This window comes from Pygocentrus nattereri, chromosome 3, assembly GCF_015220715.1.
Source record: "Pygocentrus nattereri isolate fPygNat1 chromosome 3, fPygNat1.pri, whole genome shotgun sequence".
Lineage (NCBI taxonomy): Eukaryota > Metazoa > Chordata > Actinopteri > Characiformes > Serrasalmidae > Pygocentrus > Pygocentrus nattereri.
Window position 1 is genome coordinate 15,524,832 of NC_051213.1, and position 19,307 is coordinate 15,544,138.

At 37.7% G+C, this 19,307-nt stretch overlaps 1 protein-coding gene across 2 annotated transcripts in view; it reads left to right on the forward strand.

Moving 5' to 3' along the window:
- Window positions 1–539: 539 nt before the first annotated feature.
- osbpl3b (oxysterol binding protein-like 3b) overlaps window positions 540–19,307 on the forward strand; it is a 77,350-nt gene continuing 58,582 nt past the window's right edge. The window contains exons 1-2 of one of the 2 annotated variants that reach the window (XM_017721090.2): window positions 540–988; window positions 6,605–6,657. The gene's annotated coding sequence lies outside the window, so the exon portion shown is untranslated. The remainder of the gene's footprint in view (window positions 989–6,604; window positions 6,658–19,307) is intronic. The other variant, XM_017721091.2, reaches the window with a different exon arrangement.

The following is a 19,307-nucleotide window of genomic DNA, read 5'->3' on the forward strand; positions in this document are numbered from 1 at the left end:
ACTGAGAATAGTCGACCAACCAAAAATATCCAGCCAACAGTGTCCTGTGGGCAGTGTCCTCTGACCATTGATGAAGGACTAGAGGATGACCAACACAAACTGTGCAGCAAAAGATGAGCTACTGTTGCTGACTGCATCTACAAGGTGGACCAACAAAATGCATGTGTCAGTGTGTCAGAGTGGACAGTGACAACACACACTAACACACCACCAGCACGTCGGGGTCACTGCAGTGCTGAGAATGATCCACCAGCCAAATAATACCTGCTCTCTGGTAGACCTGACCATTGAAGAGCAAGGTGAAAGGGGGTTAGAGAAACAGATGGACCACATATTGTAATTGCAGAGCTACAAAATGCACCTGTTTGGTAAGTAGTGCTTAAGTGGCGCTAATAAAATGAGCTAAGAGTGGAGACAGATGTGTTGTACTTAATGAAGTGGCCAGGCTGTGTACAGCTCACTCTATGGGCGGCAACTTTGGAGAGATGCTGCTAGCGCGTCATGGATAGTGATGAGTCCCGCCCCTGAGACAAGGACACCCACACTCACTCTCCTCCTCACTGGAAACGACCCGCTTCAAGTCAGCGCTGAACTGCTCAGGCAGCGTGGTGCTGTGGAAGTATGCCCTCAACGACCTGGACATCCTCTGTCGCTTCGTAGGTGGACCAAACTCGGAGCTTTGGTTAATCAGAAGAGAACATCTTTTTTCCTGCTGCATGTTTTGTCTCCTTCCAGCTTGATGTAGATAATGGCTCTCTACTTGTTCGCATGTGCTGACTGTATTGCATAACTGCTCTACTCCTCCGTCTTTACTGGAAATGGCGAGGTGGTCGCCTCGACACTCAGTAAACTCAGCCGAAGCAGCCTAAGTTCTTTGAACGTGTGTAGTTTTCAGTCTTCTGCCTCGCACTCGACACCCACTTTCGATCTCTTTACTTTTTCATCCGGAAATCCGATTCGACACACCGTTCAGCTCCAGCCCGCCTGGGTAAGTCAGCACTGTTTTACTACTAGACTGTGGCACGTTTAACACACAGTGTTAGAAAAACGAGGAACTCTGTATTTACAGTTTTGGCCTTCGATATACAGACAATGTAAGGGAACTCTTATATGTTCAGCATGGTCCTTAAAGGGGAATACCACCAATTTAACAAAATGTGTTATATGTCATGTATGAGATGTAAGTAAAGTCATGCAGAGTTTTTTTGATGTGATGGTTCGTTGTAAAAAGAAAAAAGACAAGCTCAGTTTTCTTTACAGCGGTGGTGATAGGAACCAGGGGTCGCAATGTCTACAATGAAAATATGCAGTGCAATTATGTCTTCTAAGCTTTTCTACATAAATGCTGATCATGTCAAAATTGTGGTAATTTAAAAAAACGAGGTATTTTGCCGTAAAATACACTGCATATATCTCTCCACCATGAATGGATAATAAAAAAAGTTTAAGGCCAAACTTTATCTCAGAACTATCATTGAAATATCAATTCCTTAGTCATCAGCCATAGTGTTTGTGAGATGAGACACATCAGACATCTGATTCCTACCACCAATATGAACCATTTTGAATTGGTTTCTTTGGAACAGTGCATTTGACATCAAACCACTTATCTTATGCACATCTTATGCTTATCTTAATTTTTTTTATATTAATATCATAATCATTTAATTTTGCACAATTGGTGGAGGTCCCCTTTAATGTCCAATTGTATACCTTGAATTAGTTTGAACAGCACAACATTCAGTTTCCCAGGGAAAATGTGTGTATCTATGTATTTTTGTAAACTTGTTTATAGTATATAGAGTCAGTGCAACATAGATAATATAATTTAGACATAATATAGTACAATTATATGCCCTAACTTAAGGTACTGTCATACCTTTTGAAATACATGTGGTGGGAGGAGTGTTGAATTTCAGTTGCTGTATTTTTTGTGCAAACAACTCACAAAAGGTAGCAGTTTTTTTCACTGTTTTCAGTAATTCATTGTAATATATTAAGCCAGTAGTATATCAGAAAGTGGAAAACAATATCAGACCTGAGTACTCCCAGTAGTCCTGTACAATTCTCAGAACAGCCTTATTTGCTGAAGAGCATTGAAAACATTGCGAGGCTTTGACAGGTCTGTCATAAATAAGGAATGATGAGAGTCTGAGCCTAGTGGTTGTGTATAATGAGCACCAGTGAGAGTCATCTATCCCTAACAGCCTGGTACAGTAGGTCACAAAGTGAAAGAAAGCACTCCACATAGATGATGTTTGTCTGGAAATAAAAACCTGTGTAAAGCTAACTGGTGCTCCACCCTCTCCACATTTATATTGTTTTCCTTGGCCTATGTTCACTATCCTGCATGCCATGCAGTCTTAAAACTTGTTCTTGCATGACTAATCAAACCAGCGGAACTCTGCTGTGAGCAGTGCAGTGTATGAAAGCAGTCAACTTCAAAGGGAAAAAGTAACTAATCCAAAACATAAGGGACACTTTTTGGCAAACACTCAAGTAGCCCATTAAAAGCGTTCGCATGCAGCATGAGTGTGACTCCTTTAATTTTAAATGTAATCATTTAAACTTTATTTCTATGCTGAGATATGTTGATATTTTAAGTGCCCCATTTTTAAAAGGTGGCTTTTAGCTTGAGTAGAGCACTTCAAGAGAAAAGGCTGGACCCTGTTTACACTTGAACTACGTTAGCCCCTTATCAAAAGCTGATAAAAGATTTTGTAATCTTTTAAATACATATTTAACAAAACACAAACACATACTCCTGTTAAAACCAAAGAAAAGGATGATAAATACTGCCACACCTACAATAATGGTGCCACATAGATCTAAAACATTTAACACCTAAGCTGAACTCACTGTTTTTCCATTTAGAACCATGCTTTGTGATGTGATACCCAAAAGCATCAGAAATGACACTAAGGTTCAGAGTCAAGATACAGTGCTATTGTGTCTTCAGGATAGTTATTCCAAGACTCTGGAAGGATAATGTACTTTCAGTGCACTTCATGCTACTCTACACACTTTACCATTAACACAGTGGGCACTTTCACACAGCAAAATGTTCAGTTTACTGTAACTAGGCAGCAGATATTTTATCTTACATTCTAAGAATCAGAAAATGACTGTCAAGTATGTTGTGGCCCTGTTTCTCACTCTCCAGAGCCTTATTCCTGAGTCCTAAGCCTTGTCTTACCTTTTGGGAAAGATGAAATTGATCTAAAGTTCACATGCACGCATTAACTAGTCATTCAAGAAGAACAATTTGCTTTACAAGTGCTGATATTTTAAATAATGTAATAACAGTAACTCCTGCACTTTAAGATGCCTCCCTGCTGTAATAGTAGGCATAATAACAATAAACAATAACTATCATTAGGTCTTATAATATAAAAACAGAAAAGTGTTATATGCCAGACCAGTATTGCTGCATTCGTTGACTAGCTTGTGTGGGGGGTCAACCTGTGCTCCAAGAGATGCACATCCCCATTAATTAAAACATCAAACCTCATTATGATACATTAAAGAAATATCTGAAAATTTTCCTAAGGTCATGGTTAGTGTCCTGGGTCACTAGGAGTCCTACAGGGGACAAAAGCAGAATTGTTTAATAGAGATGCTCTCGGCTAGGCTTGCCTCAGTGAGCTAATTAGCTAGGTGTACAAACTTTGCAATTTTTTAGTGTTGTTCTCGAGGCCCTAAACTAACCTTCTCAGTCTCGTCTTAGTTTTGACCTCATTTGGACTCTGCCTTGTCACAGTCTAGAGGTAAGGCGGACTGGATACTGTTCTCAAGAGCTGCCAAGTGTGATGTCTCTGTCTGTAATAACTGGAAGCTGAATTGTTATTAAATATTAACAAAACAGAAGAAATAGAATACAAAATACATGGCCCACACAAAGGACAACAAAAGCTTCCACAGATTTAACTGATTTTCTATCTCAGCTAATGAGAAGGATGATTTTTCAGCTTCAGAGTGCTGGATGTCAGGCAGATGAGAGAAAAGCTGAGGAGTTTTGGCTCAGTTCCACAGGTTTAGATACCTCTTTACTCTGTTTAGTCTCCAAATGAAGATGTAAACTGTTGGAATGCAAAGCTTCAGACCACTGGGCGCCCAACACACAGAGCACAGAGTTGTAGTTACTCATTTTCAGTCCACATGTACCCATATTATAAATGTTTTATTTTTTGCAAATAATCAACATTTGTCATATTTACAATTATATTTGGTTAAATGTGTGTTGTAACAAATTTATGCCTAAAAAAAGCAATACTGCCGCAGCCCACAGTTTAAAAACCACTGTTGTATGTGTTTGAATAAAGTCTGACAGTTAAAGGTCTAATTGATTTCCATGATGGCTTAACTGAGTATCTGTTTGTTTTTTGGTGTGAGTATCTGAGTATTTGTTTGTTGGTGTTCATTGTACATTGGTTCCAAAATTCAAACACGCCCTGAGAACAGATCGAAAGTTATTATTACTGTATTCTCATTCAGTCTTGTTATTCAGTCTCTCATTCAGTCTTGGTCTTGACTTGGGCTTGAAGTGTCCCATAATCGGTCTTGACTCAGTCTTAGATGACAACAACACTTTACTTATCATATAATATAACTCAGTGACTTTATTCTACTCTAAAAGATGCTCTTTAACTAAAATTGTGAGCTGGCTGGTATTAAGCAGCCAATTGAAGATACACACAGCTGCAGCTCAAATAAACACACATTACTCACACAGCCAGAGCTAGAATTGCATCAGTTAAAAACAATTTTTTTCATTGTTTTCTACATTTTATGTTTTTTTAGTCTTTAATGAGTGATCAAATTGCTCCAGTTGATCCCTGTTTAGGTTACCAGTCCTGTGAAACCATAACTTCTGTTGTCATTGTTCTTGTCATTAGTGTCACTTCACTAAGGAGAAGCCAGACAGCCAAGATATCTCCACTCCACTTTAACCGCCTTCACAAGCACACAGCAGCATTAATATTTCAGTTGGAAATGGAGCGATTGCTCTTTAGTGTGTATTAAATGACAAGTTCGGAGAAGGACGAGGTGTAGTTTACTGTACTGTGAGTCATCTTAGTGAAAGGACTTCAGATGGAGCATAACTGACTTAAGTGAGCATCCTAATAGTGTGTGTGGTCCGATAAAGGTCACGATATGTGTTTGTGTTCCTGTTTGCTCATCTTAGAATACATTACAACACACTATACTATGTGTCAGAAAAATATTCCTTAACGTTGCTCAGTCACCATGGTAACGAATTGGAAAATGTTGTGTGTGCAGAAGAGCCATGTGCCAATAAAGAGCTGTTTGCCGCTCAGTGAAATACTGTCTCCATTATTATGGAGACTTTCACATCAATCAAGAGAACAATGAAGTGCTGCAAGGGCAAACATGGCTTTTCTTTGTGTTTTTATTTGGGCGGACTGGCCGTTATCTCATTTTGCACCCGCTCAGTGTAGAAGTTCTGAGGAGGTTTCATTTTGTCAGTGTGTGCGCATATGTGGTCTGTTTGTGTTTCCAGGGAAAGCCAAGACATGCAGATAGAAGCACAATTTGAATTTTTTTTTCTTCGATAATAATCATGTTGTGAGTTTTCTGTAATGCTATTATAAAGAAAAGCTGTAAATGTACTACTCATTAGGCTTGTCAAGATCATGAAAGTTTATTGGATGATTAAATGGCTTATAAATAATTGCAATTTATTGTCTTTTTCTTCATTGTTTGTAACTATTAAAATACAAGCCTAAAGTCATCAAATTGGTTGTGTTGATGAGGTAAGCCTGTAGACCCTCATTACTTTTGGCTGAAGTCTTTTTTATCTATTTTTTACATTCACAACATTTTATGGATAATATCACCTGGATAACAAAATGAATCAAAATGCACATCCCTGCTTCTAGGTGTCTTCCAGGTTTGTTCTGGGTACGCTGAGTGAGTCCAAAAGGAAAGGGTTCTTAAGGAAAATCATAGTTTGTAAATGTTTTGACAAATGCACACATTTTCTGAACACAGGTCAACATAAAACGTTTCAATACAGCTATTATATTTTTGAAGTTTTTAGAACTCAAGTTACTGAATGTCATAACACTGCCTCATGTACATTCATGACCTCACTGAGAGAAAATGGCTTCACTCAGCCAATGAACTGATTGGCTCTATGACCAATCAGCATTCACTAGCAGTAATGCTTCCATCCTACTGAATAATAATGGAATACATCTTTCTACATCACAAAATTAAATAAATGTCCTGCACAAATGGTTAGAAACCAGTTAAATTTTTTAGCCACTTAGCCCCATTCACCTCCTTTCTTTAAGGTCTCGCTCGTGGGTGCCCTCTACTGTTCCTGCGTCTTGTTTTTGATGTAAACTCAGAAATAAGAAGTAGCCAGTCTCCCCTTAAACTGGCTCTGGCTTAGCCTTTACTAAGCCTAGATATGATCCCTACATTGTCACTTACTCATTTGTATCTTTTGTCCTTGTGATACATCTTATAGCTACATTTCATCCTCAACATTACACTGAACCATCCTCTGAATGTGCTTCTCAGATCTTCCCAAATAATGAACTGCTCTTTTATCTTTTTTCTCTGTTTCCTTCTTTAGAATATCCCAGTGTTGATCTGCCTATGGGGCCCATCCTGCTTTTGCATTAGAAGGTACCGTTGTCATCCATTTTTTATTAAGAGGCCTTTATGGAACACTTTCCATTTCTGACGTGCTTTATGTGCACTTGACTAGGCTGCTTTCGGCAGCAGTCTTTTAAAGCTCCAGTCAGAACTCTTATAAAGCCAGCATCCCTCTCTCATGCAGTTGCCGAGGACTAAGCATGTTGTTAGGTGAAAATCTTTGCAGTATAGTCAAAGGCACCAGGTGCATAAAAAAGTTTCATTTATGCAGCATCTTTTTCTTTCTCAAGGGTGCTTTCAGAAGGATCAAATCAAGGAAAAATAAAAGATATTAAGCAGAAAATAATAATAAATGAAGCCAAATAAGATAATGTCAACAAACCGAGGTTTCCTTCCACTTTTTATGTGGCTTTTGGTATATCAAATAAAAAAACTGTTTGATAGGAACAGCAAATATCTTATAAAGCCTTATTTGTGTGAAAGTCTGTATGCTCAGCATTGAATAATCAACTTTACCTGTGCCTTTAGTCTACTGGTGTGTTCGGTCTCCTCGTTCTTATTATGTAAAATTTAGCCAAACTGCAATGAAAACTTAACATTTGTCTGTACATTTGGTCTGTATTTTTGAAAAATGCCTTGTTTCACAGGCATGATGTAAACAGAGTTTTATTTCCTTGTACTGATCAAATTTGCATAATTTTGTTGTTATATTTTAGTTTTTGGCTTGAATTTGACAGCTGTAAACCAGCCTTATATCAACTAGAGAAGGAAGGAGGGAGAAAGTATGAACTGGACACCTTGCCTAATGTTTCAAAAGTGATACATCAAATAGTTTTACCAAGCCATGAACTACTGAAAGAGGTTTAATAGTTACACTTTATAGATTGAGAGCAAAATTTGAAACCATGGACATTATACTGATGAGCAAAACTTCTATTTTGTCTGGATTTAATTTTAGGAAGTTTGATTTTTCACACAGTGATATGGCAGCATGACTGCTATAGTCTGCAAGGTTTGGCCATGTGTTTACACACATACAGTGATTTATATGGATCTGTAGGGTTCTGCAGAGATCTATTTTCCAAATGGTTAAATAGTGAAATCAGCTACTTAAAAAACAATTTCAAAAGGATAATTCAGAAAAGAGCATGTTGAATTTGTTTACCTTCAGCAGTTTACCCATGGCAGTTTTCTGACTGGTGATTAGGAAATCATTTTTAAGGCTGTAGGTCTACTGAAAAAAATGTATGCAACATGTAACTAGATAACAGACTTCATTTGTATAATTTGTACTGTGATATTTTCATTTAGTTGTTTTTTTATTTATTTTATTATATTTTATTTTAATTGTACTGAAAAAATAAGATTACTGCCTATTTCCCACTTCTAGGAGGCATTTGGGATGCACAGATTGTGTGAATGCTTTAAACTGTTAACATTACTGATGCCATGCAGAGATGGCATCTGTGATCCAGGCCTAAGATCTCGAAAAGGGTAAAAGCATAGTGGTATTTTTGATGCTTACATAGACCTGTTTGCTGCTCAGTGCTCTAACTCTATACTCTTTTTTCTTAAGCCATTTTAAAAAATTAACTTCATAGTTTATACAACTTTGAAGCCAGTTCTTTTCTATTTGTGAATAGCTTTAGGGAGCCACTCATACTGTTTCTCTCTCCTCAGAGAGCTCATGGGAGACCATGTAGAGGCTATAGCGCTTCAGGCCACCCACTCTGACATAAAACTACACATGATTGCATCTCAGATGTCTTTCTGCACCCCTTCACTTTCATGCCAGGATGACGGTTATGAGCACAGCTGTAGTGTGAGCCCCTCATAAAATGCTGCCATAGAGAGATGTCCCTGTTAGAGTCTTCTTAAATAGCTAACTTTGGCAAGGTGGCTCAACTGTATTGTCCTGCAGTTGTTTTCTGGTGTGTTTTAGCTTTTCTACAGTACTTCATCCTTCCTGTGTGTGGCTCTCTGATGGTGAGAACATGTGGTATTCTGTGTGGAGGGTTATGCAGAAGGAAACAAACCAGATTCAATGAGCAGATGTTGCTTTCACTCCCACTTGGTGACAGGTGCTGCCTCCGTCTGCCAGCCTCATCTATAAAAGATATGATTTCTAAATGTAAACAAGTGGGCAAGGATTTAGTCATCTGAAAAGGAAGTGCACAGTTGCTCAGGGTGTATAGGCTTTATTTTTTTATTTGTTTCATTTTCTTGTTCCTAAAATACTTCTGCGACTGCTGAGGTGTAACTTTGAGGTTGTCTTCACATGCATCAGTGCTTTTACTGACAGGGTGTCACTATTCATATAGCATAAACGCATCACAAGATTCTCACAACTTCAATGCAAGATATCCTTATTTGAGAGAGTTAAGATGGCATCGTTCAGACAGAGCCATGAATAGCCATCAGAGAACAAAACATCACATGTAGGTGTGTTGCTTAAAATAGCACCGTCTCTATTGTTAGTGCTTTTCATCTTGTCATGCAGGGTCACATTCAATGCAGGTGAGAAACATGACATGTGATGATTTTCTCAGATTTAGGCAGCATAATTCAAAAGGGAAGAAAAGCACAGATCAGCTGCCAAATGACAGCTCTGGGCACTGTTCTTCTGCCACACTCTTCTCACTTCTCCCTTTAAATCTAGTCATCCATTTCTTGACATTGCCGCCTTTCTAATCTGATGGGTTTAAGGCCTGCATACCGCTTTTTGTCATTAAATCTGGAAACCTAATTTAGGCTAATACTGTTGGAACATGTGGTGCCCAACTAGGTCTTGGTTATTTGTCTTGTGTGCTCTGTAGTAAGATCTAGCAACTATTCAGTACAGAGTATCAGACCAATATGAAAATGCAGGATCAGGTATTGGAGGAAATAAAAAAAATGATGCATTCTGATCATTTAAAAGTCTATCCTGAAATAGCACAGACCCACATTGTGTGATGAGATATTGTTAGCTGTGTTCATCCTCCTGTGGGGTGGTAGTATGTTCTCAAGATTTTAGTGTTGATATTGGTATCAGAAAAGAAATTGCAGTAGCATGCCATTTCTGTCTGAATTACACACTGTCTACCTGAAGATACTATATCTTAGGGTTATTAGCAAATTACAGTTCTTAAAAACTCTTAGCTCAATAAATACAAGGCCTCATTATTCTGAAGAACAAAGCTGTCCTTCAGCAGTGTGCTATAAAGGTACTACTGTAAAGTTATATTTGTTATTAGTCTCAGGAAACATTAGGTAAAATATAAAACACAATTTCTATGATACTAAAATTATGTTAAACATTCAGCAATGCCTGAAGAAAAAAAAGATACAATACTCAATTCTTTGCTGACAATCCTCTGTCCAAAACTCCAAGTCTATAACACCAGTGATCAGCTGAACAAAGTGGCCCAGCAGGGCACCAGGATTGTTTATACCTACATCTTTAAACCTACCATTGCTGATTTTGAGAATCAGACAGAGGTTCCACCAACAGAAATGCCTCATAGTGACAGAATAGTAGGTTTCAGTATTTTCAACAGGGACAAAAAGGAAAATGTTGGCCTAGACACAATTGCTAATTTCTGCTGGAACTTCTATAGGATATGCAATGTTATGTTAGCAGCCCCAGGTGGTGTACATTGACAGTATCAAGCATCACAGTGTCCAAATTTATTTAAAGAATTTGTTCCCCTTTAAATTAAAATAATACTGGTGAAGAATACAGTATGTAGACTTTTACCAATTATCCCCAGGACCTAATTTGTACATGCACCTGTGCCCAAGATTTGAACACCCTAAAGTCTCAGCCTTATGACATAAGATAAGGTTTATTCAGCAATTATAGAGAAAACAGTGCAAATTTATTTTTAATATACCATAATCATCCCTGGGCACTTCATTAGATTGACTTTAAGAAAAAGCTGGAATAGACCTACTGCTTTGAAGGTCACAATTCAATGTGTAGGACCCATCTTGTTTCCTAAAACAGATATGAGTTATCTGGCTTGAGCACCCTAGAGGCCAGTGCTAAAGGCCTTTAATGGCCATTCTCCAAAAATGTAATTTTCTGCCAAAGGAAGAACATAAAAGCACAACTTGACAATGTAGGTTGCCCTTAAGTGGATATTAATGGAAAGCTTGTATTTACCTTTGTCTTCCTTGTGCGCTTCAAAGCAGTGCATTTATGAGTTTATAAAAGGAAAGTCCCTCTCTGCTTTAGAACAGGTCTCAGTATTGAAAGGTATTAGACTGAGAAAAAAGGTCTGACTGTAAAAGTGGGCCTGAAAAGATTTGAGTTATCATGGGCTTAATGTGCAGCACTGACTGTTCTAGTGACTACAGTGAGCCCCAACTGCTAGTCACAGTTATGAAACACTGGTTCTCACACTACTATCACTCTATCAGAAGGCGAGAGGAGGTTGTTGAGAATGCAAATATAAATCTTGCCCTTGGCTGTAGAGACTGTCTGTTTCCGTGCCAGGCAGCAGAGAGACTTTACAGGTCTCTCTGAAAGATGAATTCTAAAATGATACTATAGCACCACTCCCAAAGATTCAATTTGCATGGAAAGCAAATTATGGTCAGCAAGCACTCTCCTAATGCAAAACACACTACTTGGCTTTCTCATCTCGTATTACTTATGTTGGGAGTGCCTTTAGTTTATATTTACATTAATTCAGAGCAATAATAATTCTCAAATTTCCATCAAAGGATGGCTATAAAGAACTGTAAATAGATAACTGTCATTTAAAATAATTCTGGGCAGTACAGATAAAATTAAATATCACTGTATTTTTATAGCATTTAATGCTATTTAACCCTTTAAAATCCCAAGCTTATTACATACAAAGATATATTATATATATATTATCATTCAGTAACTACAGGGACTTCAATGCAAACTAATGGAGCAATTCTTAAGTTATAGAATGTTATATTAAAACTTTGTGCCTGCTGTCTTGTTACCGGGTTAAGGTAAATAGTAAGAGTAAAGGTAAATTCCACCAATTTTTCAACATTTTTGCATAGCTAAATGGTCTTTCAACAAAGACTTTGATTGATTTTGATATGAAACACAGAATTGTTCACAGCGGTGGTGTTTGGAACCAGACGTTGGAAGGATTCAATGCCTCTAAAAACTACACCAGTTTGTACTTTACATTCATGTAAAGCTGTTAGATAAAGGGGTTACCAGTACACTGCCTGATGTGATTATGACATTGTTTTACAATAGTTTTGAGATACGTTTTTATACATGTTTTTAAAAGCCATTCATGCAGGGTGTTTTAAGGAAAAGTAGTGCCCAAAGAAAACATTTTGGTACATAAAAAACTCAGATGACACATGTCAGTTCAGTTTTTAATAGTGTATAAATATTATTAAGTAAAATGCCTATAACCCCTGGTTCCTAGCACCCCTGTAAAGACATCTGAAATGGCAGGTTTCTCCAGAGTGCACCATTTCACATTGAACCACTCTAAATGCCATTGTTTACATCTTAGCGATTGAATTATGCAGTTTATGAAGCAACACCTGCCATAACTTGTAATTGAACTGCTTTATTCGGTCTTCTTCTCTTTAAATTACATTAATGGAACATCTGCATACTGATTATCCTGTTATGCTATGCTATGCTATGTTATATTTGCTATATTGCTTGTTATCTAGCAATGCTGCTAAAGCTACAAATTAAATTATTGTTGTGTGCCACAGCTGTTATACTGATATAGACTAATGAAAACAAAGAATAAGAGAAGATTTAGATTCGCTTATCTGCATGGTTGTGTGTCAGGTCTCTGCACTATTGTAGTGTTTGAGCTGCCTGACAGTGGCTTGACCTCTGAGAGGGCTTTGAGACTGAGCCCGCTTGTATCCTCGCCTCCAGCGCTCTGCTGCTGCTGTAATGCAGTCACATTCACATACACCAGTCTTCTTCCTCTCTGTATATCCATTGTGGTCGTCTTGAAATGGTTCTAGTGATAGTAGTGATGACCTTACTTCTTCAAATGGCTAATGTTGCAATGTCCGTGGTTGGCGCACAAATTAACGAAAGCTTAACTTTGAAAAGGCACATCACGTCATTACACAAACGGACAGACACAGACCCTGCTGAGGATGGGCAATATGACAGTATTTTATGTAGGCTTATCACAACTATTACATAATCACTCAACTACAGTTATTTAAGACGATTGCAATTGTTTGAGATGATTGCAGTTACTTCAGCTGACTGCACTCATTTTATGCAGTTCTTATATCTCACAGTTGTATTATGCTGCAACAAACAAAATGTGAATTAAGTGCATTAGATCAAGGCAAAAAGCAAGAAGTAAATGCATTCATTGAGAAATCGATTGAGACATTCATTGAGACAACAAACAAATGTTTTTTAAATTATACTTTCCCTCTTGTGAAGAATACTGTAGATATTTGTGTGAGTGCAGTATAGATTTGACAGTACAACCAGTATTAACTACTGAGTAAACACAGCTGGCAAGTAAGGTGGCTAATCAGCCAATGTGGTTCCTTTAGGCTTGTATTTTATTAGTTGCAAACAATGATAAAGAAAAGGCATTAAATCATCAATTGCAATTATTTATATGACAGTTATTAATCGGCTAAAATGTCATGATTGTCACAGCCCTAGTTCTGTCTACATGTGTGTAAATGATGTCATAATATGGCGCAATACGTTTTTTGAGAACATTGCGGATGTTGTCAGTATTTGTAAACAAAAAAACTCTAGGTACCAGACCGTTGATCCCATCACTAGAGCGACTCTGATAATCATTATTATTTATAGAGATCAGAGATGAAATATAAGCTGGCATGTTGCATTACAAAGAGAGCATCTTTAGATCTGTTTACTTAGATTTAGTGCAGTATGAGAAACATTAAATAAAAATCATTGTATTCATATTTTTTGGAGGTATTATGGACCTGTGACACTACTGTGACAGTGTGTCTGTTCAGCTGATATCATTGGGACTCAATATCGTGATACATATTGTGTATCTTAAAAAAAGGTCTGCAAATGATATTGTATCTTTGCCATATTGCTCACCCCTAGCCCCAGCCCTGATATTTAGCCAGTGTACACTGATCCTTTGACCCAAATAAAGCTCTCTTGCTTTTGTACAAAGATAAAATAGACAAAATCCAATTTTAAAGTCTTACTGGGCTATGATACTTCTTGAAAAAAATGTGCATGAAAATTTAAAGCTACAGTGAATTGTACCAAATAATTTAATCGAATTGTCAAATAGAACTGAGTTCATGAAATGGAATGAAAATTTGGATTGCAAATTTTAGTAATTTCCTAACGAATCATAATGAAATGGAATCGTGAGGTCACAGATTTACAGCCCTGCTGTTCTGAAATGGTGGGGTGTGTTTAGTATTGCAGTGAGTCAGTGCGTTTATGTGTGTGTGTGTGTGTGTGTGTGTGTGTGTGTGTGTGTGTGTGTGTGTGTGTGTGTGTGTGTGTGTGTGTGTGTGTGTCTGTGAGAAATATGGTTTTTAGGCAGAGGGAGGACAGCAGAAGAAAGGCAAGGTCTGCGGTTGTGAAACACTGTGGATTCCACAGACAGATTGAAAGGCAGGGAGGGGCTGCAGGGGGAGGAGGATGTGGTTAATGCACAGGATGCACTGCATGGTACAGGAGTAAACAGTTTGTTGCAAAAATAAAACTCTGCTATTATGGACTGTCCCCTTACACAGCTTTGGTCAAAATCCCCTCTGCCTCTATATAACCACTATGATAGTCAAGAAAGATTAGAGCATATTAACCTGGCTCCCAGCTTTTACTATGTTGTCCAAGCAGGAGCAAGTGTTTAAAGACTGATACCAGTTCATTAAACAAACAGATTCAGGTGTACATATGCTTGATTAGGACTAACCCTAACCTGCAGGCACACAGGTTTTTTGCAGATCTGGTGTAGACATTTCAGAACATGGTGTTCTTCTGTGGTATTAGGTTAAACCGATAACCTGGAACTTCTGCTGTTATTTTATGTACTTATTTGTTTTTCAGTCATTTTAAGTTCAAATTTCAGTTTGTAGGCTTCTTACATGCTCATGGTCAGAGTGCAAGTTTACATGATACTCAAACACTGGCACATGCACTTTATTCAGAAGTGAACTCCTTAAATAAAGCTGTGTGTGGACCTACACTTCAGTTCCTTGCTCTTGTAACTAAGTCACATATAAGGAAAAAGATCGGATTTAGGCCACTTTTACCTGTTGTGTAAACGTGGCCTATGTAACTTAGTTTTGGAGTAGTTACTCAATAATTAGTAGTTACTGAATAATATATTTTAGGATTAATACCTGAATAATAAGCCTGGGACTGAAGTAAGTAATTCCTGTGTTCGTTCAATCTTTTAAATGTATTAAATTGTAAACATGTACACATTTTAGGGAAGTTATTGCTGGCAGATTCAGATATCACTTGAAGTGTTAACATTGTAGACGTTTCCTGGAAGGAGAATGGAGCTGTTCTCTATTGTGATTGTGCAGTATTTGTGGGCACAATTTAGCACCAACAGAGTGAAAACAGAGTGATAACTGCATCATAGTGCTATCACACTATAAATGAGCATGATGAAGAGATTAATGAGCAACATTTATTTGTTGTTATTAGTTGTATAACAACTTTTTATGTATTTGTACTTTTCTGAGTATTTTCAAATGACAGTGCATTGATTTCTGCTCATGTATATTTGTGAGAAGACTAATCTTTTTTTCTTATTTTCTCATCTACATTTTTGTCATTAACATTTAGTTCCTAAACACTTTATCTGTGCAACTGTTACTGCATCTTTATTTAGTCTTCATTTAACCATATTTTACACCGCATTTAAGAGCACTGATCTTGTGATTACCCAAAACTTTCAAACAGATGACTCCATTATAATGACCTTGAAATGCACTTATTAAGCCTTAGCATGCCAGTAGTTGGTAATTCAACAGGCTGCGCATTACTGCATTGAATTAAACATTTTCCAGGAGATTTTCATGTGTCTGTTATACTTCATAGTCTTTTGCATAACATTTTAAACGTCCATTATTATGCTTTTTAAGCTTTTTCAAGCCAGTAGTAATAATGTACTTATTAAGTCTTGTTAAGTCAAACTAAGACATTATTATATTGTTATTTTATTATATATTATATTATATTGTTATTATAATAATACATTAGTAGAAAATATGAGCCTGTCAACCTAATATAGTTTAACTGTGCATTTTGCCTTTTGGAAGCAAATGATGGCTAATCACATTGGTTAATAATGGCTAATGATGGCTTGATAAAGCTTAATAAGAGCATTACCAGTGCTCTGAGATATGCATAATTCAGCCTAGTTACTGCTTTATAATGTAGTAATAAGCAGCCAGATCATTAAAACTGACTGATGTGTTTATAATAAAGTGCATTATAAGGGAATTATAATATCCCCCATAGCAATGTATTACCAAATGTTTTGCTGACCTAAGTCACACATAGCAGAGGTGTGTGTCTACCCCCCTTCATCAAACATGAGAGCCAAATATAACCTGAAAGTATGTGTAAAACTGGGCTGCGAGGCCATGCACTGGCACGCACTATGGCACAGGCTTTGGCTATCTTTCATTATCTTTCGAGGAGATTAGTCCATCTGCCTGGTCTCTCACTGAGCCCATTTAGCCTGAAGCAGTGCATGCTGATGAGCACATGCCAGTAAATTCTGCATTCAGCATTAATTCTTTGATCCAGTTGAAATGTCAGAGCTGTTTATGTTTGTGGTCTGAGTACAGCACTGCTCACGATTTCTGTTAGAACTCTGGTCATCCTTGTCAAATCAGTGTCCTTAATAAGGTCAGACTACTGTGGTTACTGTTCTGTGCTGTGGATTGAGGTAGCGCCTAAGAAGGTCCATATGCCATATGGCTTATCAAAGCATGCATGAGTGTGACCATTTCTAAAATGATATGATGTGTGTCCAAAAGTATTAATGGGGTATTACTAGTAAGTTTCCCCCTTTGCTGCAGTAACAGCCTCTACTCTTCCAGGAATGCTTTACACTAGAAGTTAGAACATTGCTGCGAGGATTTAATTGCATTTAGCCACAACAGCATTAGTAAGGTCAGCCACTGATTTAGATGTTTATATAAGGATCACAAACACCACTTCAACTCACACTAAAGGTATTATATGGAGCTACATCTAGAGATACCCCTCTAGCTGATGCTTTGCCTTAGGCATGGTGACTTTAGGCTCATGTGCAACTGCTCCATAGTGTCCAATTCTGTTTGCAGAGGGACTCCATGCTGTCTTGTTGCTCCTTAAAACGGTCTTTATGATGATGATGATGCAGGTTTGTTGTGACAGTAGCATTACTGCTTCACACATTGTACACAAAACCCTGAGAGTGAGAATAATTATCATCCTCATCAAGAATTTTAATGGGTTGATAGTTAAAAAAGTGTGTGTAATTAAGTAATCACATGGATCTGTAGCAAAGTAGTTAAGTAAGTTCCTCTGCATGTAGTAGACTGAGGTTCACACCACTGCTCTAATGTTATGCAGTACTTCTAATGCTACGTTCCTACTAGTCTACTTCTATCCATACTGGTTTTGCAGCCTGTAACAATGTGTCTGTCGGGGAAACTTGTATCCTGATGCCAATAAAAATGATAATAACTATTCCTAGCTATTCCTAGTGATAAATATGTTGATGTGCTACATTTTATTCAGTGGACGTGGTATACACAACTGAAACAAGTTAAATATATTGTCTTTTTATTCTAACATTTAATTCGATTTCTTGTGTTCCTTGTTTGATCTTTTGTCTAATTTATTTCTCTCCCATATCCAAATTTTATGTTTTACCAAAACGTTGGCTGGTAATATGAGTATTCACAAAGAAGAAGACTGCAACAGATTTCTGTTCTTTTGTGAATGGGATGATGCTGTATTGTTGCAGCTTTTGGGCTGCAGAAGGTTTGCTGTAGTTTGGGAGTGTTGCTGACAATGTACTGACCTGAATTGGTGAGACCAGGCGGACAAGTGTGATGAATTACTATTCCCTACAAAGCCAGTTCTCTGGCCCTCCTGTGTGTGATCTGACATTGTACCTGCTCTGAGAACTCTGCAGCTGTGGAAACAGGCCGTCAGCCTTTGGCCAGTACAGCTGTAGCCTCCACTTTTTTCATGTCAGGTTAAGGTCATATACTATCTGAGCCTACCTCAACCCTTTTAAATTAAGATGCCTGGCAAAAAAGGTTAGTATCATCTCCATCTTTTCAAGTGTAGTGATTGAAAGTTGTGACATCTCTCTGAACTGTCAACTCTGCTGATGAGTTGAGGTGTTTTAAGCTCATCTAGTCTATGAATTGCAGTTTGACCTTTCAGTTTATGATTTGATAATAGAGCACAATGCCTTTCATATTGTGCATCTAAGAGCTCTTCTGCACACTTCCCATAAAAAGTGAAATAGCCCACAGAGGAGCTGGTGAAAAGCACACCAGCATCACAGTAATGAGTACAGTATATAGGACAGGAAACCGCAGTGCCACTGATTCGACCAGGGCGAGAGTTAATGGTGTCAGCTTTCTAGCTGTGATCTTCCATCCTTGAAGAGCACTTGGCTCACCCTGTGTCCAAAAACAGTCTGTACTGGGTAGTAATAACATTATCTACAAACCACATCATAGAGCTCGGCTGGCAGACCTTAAAGTGATTACTGTTAGGAAACTGGTAACATACAAGTTCTTTTCTAACAGCTGCTAACATCAGTCTCTTGTGCCAAACATAGACAACAACTGACAAGAAGATTTCTCTGAAAGACATTCACAAAACCCATGATTTATGGGTGGTGATACAGATCTGTGGTTTCCACATGTATCACTTGCAGAAGAGCTTCCTCATTTAACTTCTCTTAAGTAGTGTTTCTCAGTCCTGGAGTCCACTCTGTCTTACATATTTTGGTTTTCACTGCTTTGACACGTCAAGTCATGAAGGACTTGTTAATGAGGTCATGTGGGTTAAGGTGTGTTGGACCAAGTATAGCACTCAATTGTGCAGAGCAAGGTTACTCCAGAACCAAGGTTAAGAGCCACTGCTTTAGATATAGAATGTATGAACTACCCAAATAATATCTGGTCAGTAGTCATCCTGTGGTGGTCGTTTTCCATTTGCTACGCCCTGTCCTCTTGGTTAACCTGTTCTTTGTAATTATTGTATTCTCCATTATGCATTTGAAGGCTACACACATAATCATAGCCTCTTACCCATCTAAAATGAGCTTTGTGTGGAAGAAATGAGCATTATAAGGATGAGAGGAAATGGGGGAAAGTGGAGAATGTCGAGTTCCATTTATTGAAAACCGTATCTTTGCATGAGTTTGACATGTACATGATCATCTGGGCAAAACCTATGTACAGATAGACCTGTATAAAAATAAACTGTAACAGCAGTCATTTTTTTACCACAAAAAGGTGGTGCACAATGCCACCTACCTGTGGGAAGAACCTCCTCTTGTGAAACTTGTGTCAAGTTGTTGTTTAGATTTGACAGAAGATATAATTCAGACATCACATCATCTCTAGTCTTTGCATTTTTCAGAAATTGTGTTATTTTTCAAAGTATTGCACTAAAAATATAATACTTTAAAAAGAAAATGTATGCTTCTATGAATTTATGT